The sequence below is a fragment of the Sinocyclocheilus anshuiensis genome, unplaced genomic scaffold (genome assembly GCF_001515605.1).
Source record: "Sinocyclocheilus anshuiensis isolate Anshui unplaced genomic scaffold, SAMN03320099.WGS_v1.1 scaffold884, whole genome shotgun sequence".
In the NCBI taxonomy this organism is placed as follows: domain Eukaryota; kingdom Metazoa; phylum Chordata; class Actinopteri; order Cypriniformes; family Cyprinidae; genus Sinocyclocheilus; species Sinocyclocheilus anshuiensis.
The window spans coordinates 28,108-34,794 of NW_015549614.1; the positions used below are offsets into that span (position 1 = coordinate 28,108).

At 36.2% G+C, this 6,687-nt stretch overlaps 1 pseudogene; it reads left to right on the forward strand.

Moving 5' to 3' along the window:
- Positions 1-3,366: 3,366 nt before the first annotated feature.
- On the forward strand, positions 3,367-5,681 carry LOC107659269 (H-2 class II histocompatibility antigen, A-D alpha chain-like; annotated as a pseudogene).
- The last annotated feature ends 1,006 nt before the right edge of the window (positions 5,682-6,687 follow it).

The window sequence follows — 6,687 nt, forward strand, 5'->3', positions numbered from 1 at the left end:
AATCCATTATAATCATAAGCGATGCTGTCTACACTGGATGCGGCGCGACACGGCAAATCCCCGACAGCAAACTGCTGCCGCGTTCTATTTATGACGTGGCTACTGACACAAAGTTCAAATGATTTTTAACAGTCGCTTTGTCCCGTCCAGTGTAGACACGGTGTTATATAGTTTTGATTCGGTTAAATGCAAGCATAAAACTCACCTTTGCATTTCCTCCTCTCTTCGTCTGATAATTCGATTCGAGCCTCTTAAAGGCCCCCTGAAGTCAACAATTGTATCCTTTAAAACTCATATTTGATCATAAAAATGACATATTTAAATTTTTTTTCTTGTGAAAAGCGGACGCCGATGCGGGAGAGGTGCGTCTGACTCCGGCTACTTTCACACTGCTGCCGCGGGTTATTATTCAAGTTTGTGTTTCTAAATACAAATAAATAAGCGCTGACAGCACATGACATCGTGAAAATAGGGGGGAATATTAACAGTTAGCGAAACATCTACAGAAAAAATATAACTGTTACCGGATTAACCTGGCTGCCTTCTCACTACACCCTCTGCTTTGCAGCACAGTTAATGATATGCTAAGGATAGGATCCCTTGATGCGATTGGTTATTGAGTTTTGTGACGTAGCAAAACAAAGGCTGTTTCAAACCGCGTTTCTGTGACTGATAAGCTGGTATGCTCAATTTAAGCAAGGAGACTGATGGCTAACTTCTTGAGGTATCTGTTATGTGATATATGATATATATATGATATATGATAATGACTGATAAAACTGTTTTTACTAGCCGACAACTACAGTGGATACTGTAACATTCGTTAAATTTACTTACTTGACGATGTTGTGTCCTCAAAATGCCTTGAAGAGGCTATTTAAGCTTTTACGCTCCCTGTTGTGAATGGGTGGCTGTAACGTCTAACACCGTGTCTACACCGGACGTGAGCGGCGCGACAAAATACTATAGAATCCATTATAATCATCAGCGATGCTGTCTACACTGGATGCGGCGCGACACGGCAAATCCCCGACAGCAAACTGCTGCCGCGTTCTATTTATGACGTACTGACACAAAGTTCAAATGACACAGTCGCTTTGTCGCGTCCAGTGTAGACACGGTGTTATACATTTTTGATTCGGTTAAAAGCAAGCATAAAACTCACCTTTGAATTTCCTCCTCTCTTCGTCTGATAATTCGAGTCAAGCCTCTCTTTAGCTTGTGAAGTTCCTCTAACGATAAAGAAGTTGAAGTCCTGGATGTGCTGGCGCTAGACTGCTTCCCGCTCTCCGATGTTTGAAAATTCCGTTAACGGCTGCTGCGACTTCGGCCCGTCAAGTCTTGTGTTGCCATGCCTAATAGTTAACCGTTGATATTTAAAAGTTACAATGGGCAGTGTTGAGCAAACGCTATATTGTATATGTAGTCGCGATCATTTAATACTAATCAACTAAGTTAATTGCATTTTTTTTTAAATGTAACATTATACAAATGGCTAAAACCACTGAGCGCATAGCTCCATGAACTAATTTAAGCCATTCATTTCACGTTGAGTAGCTGAAACATTTACATTTTCGACTTGTGAACTTAATATAAACATAAATTGTCAAAACTCACCTTTAAATCTCGTCGTCTTCAAGATTAACACTTACAATCCATTCTCAAAGAGCTTTTCTGTTGATAAAAGGGCAAAAGTAGTCTACTTCCCGCTCTCTGTTCTGTTTGAAAATTCTGTAACGGCCGCAACGATTTCGACCAATCAGAGTCTTGTTGCTATGCCTAATAGTTAAAACAGCAACCAATCATGAGTGAAACAGTAAATTTGTACCTTTGACGTGAGAACTTTTATGTACCTTCATTTCAGTTGTACCTTGAAAGGTGCCAAACAGTATCATCAAAGGTCTTTACTGTACCATTAAAGGTACAGTTATTGAAAAGGTACAAAACTGTTCTTTGAGGAACATTATTTGTACCATCGTGTACCTTTTTACTGAGAGTGTAGGATTGTAGCTTTTAGATGTTAAACACATTAGTTAGCACTCAGATTATGCGTTTACTACTAGCCTAATACTAATGGTAATACTAATAATATAGTACAATCATCATCATCATCATCAATCCCACTTCATATTAGGTGTCTTTAACGACTATGTGCATATGGTGAGAATTGTTTTTTACCCTTTTGTTTTTTGTTTTTTTTTACATTTGATGCCACTGAGGTGTGATTTGGGTAAGGCTGGCACAGGTTCCATGGTATGGGTAGGTTTAAGGTGTACCATTAAAGGTACAGTTATTGAAAAGGTACAAAACTGTTCTTTGAGGAACATTATTTGTACCATCGTGTACCATTTTTTCTGAGAGTATCATGTAATAAAACAGAGAAAAATATAGAAAGCTACAGGCACACTGGGTTCCTGCTTGCTCTGTAAGCATTTGTGAATGTTGCTGCTATCATAGCGGGGACCCGAAATGTCACTTAGAGCTGATATCAGTTGTTTTTTGTTCACCTACAGCAGTTGGAGGAGCGTGTTGGCCTTGGCTTGAGGCAGCAGCTGGAGAGCTCTCACTGGAGGAGGGGGCAGCTGTTTTTTAGTTGATATCTAAGGGGCTTGCAGAAATAGAATGGGAGAGTTTGGTTCAAACATTTAAATAATTTCATTTTGGTTTGTGCCACAGTAACAGCTCCTCTAAATAGTAAAGATGACATTAAAGTGCATGTTTATTTATTAATTTGATGTGTAGATCCTCTGGCTATTCCATGCATACAGTAAATGCTGTACACTATGGAAATAGTGAACACTCAAATACATACATACATACAGTAGCCTACAAACTGGAGAAATAGTAAGAGTAATATTGTGTTTATCTGCGCCAAAGAGACGTTCTAGCAGAGTGTTTCATTATTGCCACATTTGCATGACTGCAAAGCTGTTTATGCTATAAAATAAAAACAACAATACTAGCATTTTGTTATACTGCATCATTATTTGTTAAAAAAGTAACTTATTAGTGAAAAAGATTTAAAACTATTTTTTTTAAATGACTGTCAGTGTAAGAGCAATGCTAAGTTAGTCATGTTACCAGTGTTTTAAATTACATAATTTTAAGGGTTTAAAAGTTCCTTTGTCTCCTCTGCTCCTTTTTGCAAACAAAAAATGGTTTGTTTCTGCACTTTTCTATTTACACTTGCAGACTGTGGAATCAAAACATCAGATACGATTAGAGAGCTGCCTGACAGGTGAATGAGGAAAACTTTTTCTTCCTCCTAGATACATCAATGTCACTGTGTGGGTCGAACTCTGAGTGGATGATACAAAAGCTAATACTTGCTTTTTTCATTTCTGTTAAGTATTTCTCTGATGTTTGTTCGACTCTCATCAATCAAGATGGAGCTGTACATAACAATTCTTACTTTAACCATTGTTCTCTCAACTGATGCTGAAAGTAAGTTTAAGTTTTAATCACTTGGTACTGCATTGGATTATAGTTAAAATTATTATATGCTTTAATCAGACTGAATTTATGTTGAAATTATTTGTTAAACAGTTATAGTCAGGATCAACTGGGTAATGATGTATTGAACATAATACACCGACTGTTACTGTTACTGGTTACAAACAAACACACACCTGTGTAGGTTTTGCTATACCAGTGCATTAAAACTAAAACCTCCACCGGTTTTGGAAAAAGCATGAATAGATATTCACTATGTGAATATTGATTCACCATTTGCTATGTGAATATTGCATTGAAAGCACGTCCTGCATACTGTATATTTTAAAATCATCTCAGAGTTCTACAGGAACAAACACACCATGAAATCATGGTGACATATAAAACAAAAGAGCATGTAATACAAAATAAAAGACAATGAGTAGCTTCACGGAGCATATGAAAAAATACTTTTAATTTGTAAAATATCTTTATAAAGTAATGTAAAAAAAATATTATAATTTGTCCGCAAGTGTTTAAGAAATAAATGTTTATATCACTGCTCTTAATTTTTTACTTTTATATTCACAAATTGAATTTGTGAAATTATTTTTTTTTTAAAGAACAACCTTGAGAACAAACAATGTACAAACACTATAAAGGAAAGGAATAAAAACTGATCCAACCAAAAGACCTTTCACAAGTCTTTTGGCTCAGTTACAAGCTCAAGCACCAGGGCAGACTAGACAATATATCCAAAAACACAACACAACAAAACTAAATAAACAAACTCAAACAATTTAAATCAAATTAATACTTTTCTCAAAGATCCAAAAATAATGCTAATGTGAACCCCTCACATGGTTTTGGAATTAGGAGGCTTGTGGTGAGATTCATAAGAAATTAGTCCTATCCTCAAGATTATTTTAAGGACAAAAACCTGACAAAGTGGAATAAGTGGATTTTATTATGCTCGTTGTATTTCAGTTGTACATGAATATGTCGGAATTCATGGATGCTCTGAGACAGATGGAGAGGATATGCATGAACTTGATGAAGAGGAGATGTGGCATGCTGACTTCAATCAGAAGAGAGGAGTAGTAACATTGCCTGAATTTGCAAATCCTTTGGAATTTCCTCATTTTTATGAAACAAGTGTTATTGAAATGACAGGATGCAAAAGTGATGTAGCATTTTTGACTAAAATTTTCAAGAGCCCACCACCAGAAATGGGTAAGGCATGAAAATGTACTACTAAATTTGACATATTTTAATTAACAATACTGTATAACAGCAATATGTTAGGTACTATGAACTGTTTATAAAGGGGATCATTAATAATTAATAACAATGACAACATAAATAAAAGGGCAACTTCCACACAATACCTGTTAATTAGTTAGCAATTTTAACTGACTTGTAACTCAACTCAATGCTTAAATATGCTTATTTATACTTTATTCAAAACCAAATTCATGATTTATGTGATGATGAAACAAAACTAGAATATTTGAGATTCAAATTTCTTATCTTCATTCATTAACCAGGCCCCTTATAAAGGGAACATTAATGTAAGTGTTACCATAGTGTGAACTTGGTGGGGACAGAAATTAAATAAGATACTGTATATTCATCAGGTTTTGCCTCAAAAGTTTATATAATATGCATTAAGTTATATGATATCTATATTTATTTGAATTAACTACTGAATACAGTTTTGTGTGTTTCTAGATGCACCCCATACATCCATCTAAAGGATGATGTAGAGCTGGGTGTTCAGAACACTCTCATCTGTCATGTGACTGGCTTCTACCCTCCATCTCTCAGCATCTCATGGACTACGAATAATGCTAATGTGACAGAGGGCATAAGTTTAAGCCAATACCGTCCAAGGGCAGAGATGGTACCTTCAACATCTTCTCCACTCTTAAGGTTACACCTGTTGAAGGAGACATTTACAGCTGTACCGTGAACCACAGAGCCCTCCAGGGTCAACCTCAGACCAAAACATGGGGTAAGTGTGATATTTTATTATTATCATTATTTCAGCTCAAATTTGTTAAAATCATCTTTTCAGCTGTTATAATTTTCATGCATCCTCCAATTTCCTATGCATGTATTTTCCAGATGTAGATGTTGCTCTCCCAAGTGTTGGTCCAGCTGTGTTCTGTGGAGTGGGTCTGACTCTAGGACTGTTGGGAGTCGCTGCTGGAACTTTCTTACTCATTAAAGGAAACAACTTCAACTGACTACAAAAACAATGGAAATAAAACAAAAATATTCAAACTGAGCAATCTGAAGGCTCGTATCATTATTGATGTTAAAGGTATAAATAAATGCATACATCTGGACTCAAAGCATGGTCAACTTGACTAGCTATGTAACACAAACCATGCTTATTGAAAGTCTAAAAACCTTTAATTGAAACAAAAAGAAAAATCTTCTCTTAAACATATCTGCGCATCACATACATTAAGTAATATATTCGCATGGTACAAAACTAACATTTTTAAGTGTCTGTACGGTCAGAGAACGCTTGCATGTGCTATTTACACAAAACCTCATTAGACACTTTCAATTGGGCACTATGATACTGTTATATTTGGTCTTAAATGTTTATGGAAAATGTTTTCTTTTCCATAAAAGCACCATCTAAAAAACAAATAATATGACGATGACCATAAAGAGAAGGCCATGTGGTAGTAAAGGATCCTGAGACTCTCATTCTGTGTTTTTTTCTTATGTTTTGTTGAGCACACATCTTTGGGCCTAATTGCCTTGGCTGTGTGCTGTCCCGTGTGTTTTGTGTTTTTGTTTGGAGCTTTGGGTCGGGTTCCTCACATTTAAGTTGCGGTTAAGGTGTCAGGATGCTCAAGCTCAAAATGTGAAGAGCAGTGGGTCCTCAGGACCAGGATAGACCAATTGTTAGGAGTCTGTCCTGCCTGTGATTTGCCTGCCTCCCTCCCTGATTCCTGTTGATCCAATTTTGCAGCATTAAAGTTGTTCTTTATGAAAATCATTATGATGAGACCAGCTCTGATGAATGGAATATAGGAGTGCCAGAGATGATAAATAGATAAACTGCTCAGTTTGTGTTCATAAAAAACTGAAAGTTTACAGAAACTAGCTGTTAAAAACGGTTTAATATTGCTGTTGTATAGGCCTAATATGCTAGGTACCAACTGCTTACACATTAATGTCACAGAGGTTTGTTCTGTAGAAAATATGAGTCTCTGTAAGATACATACATATATA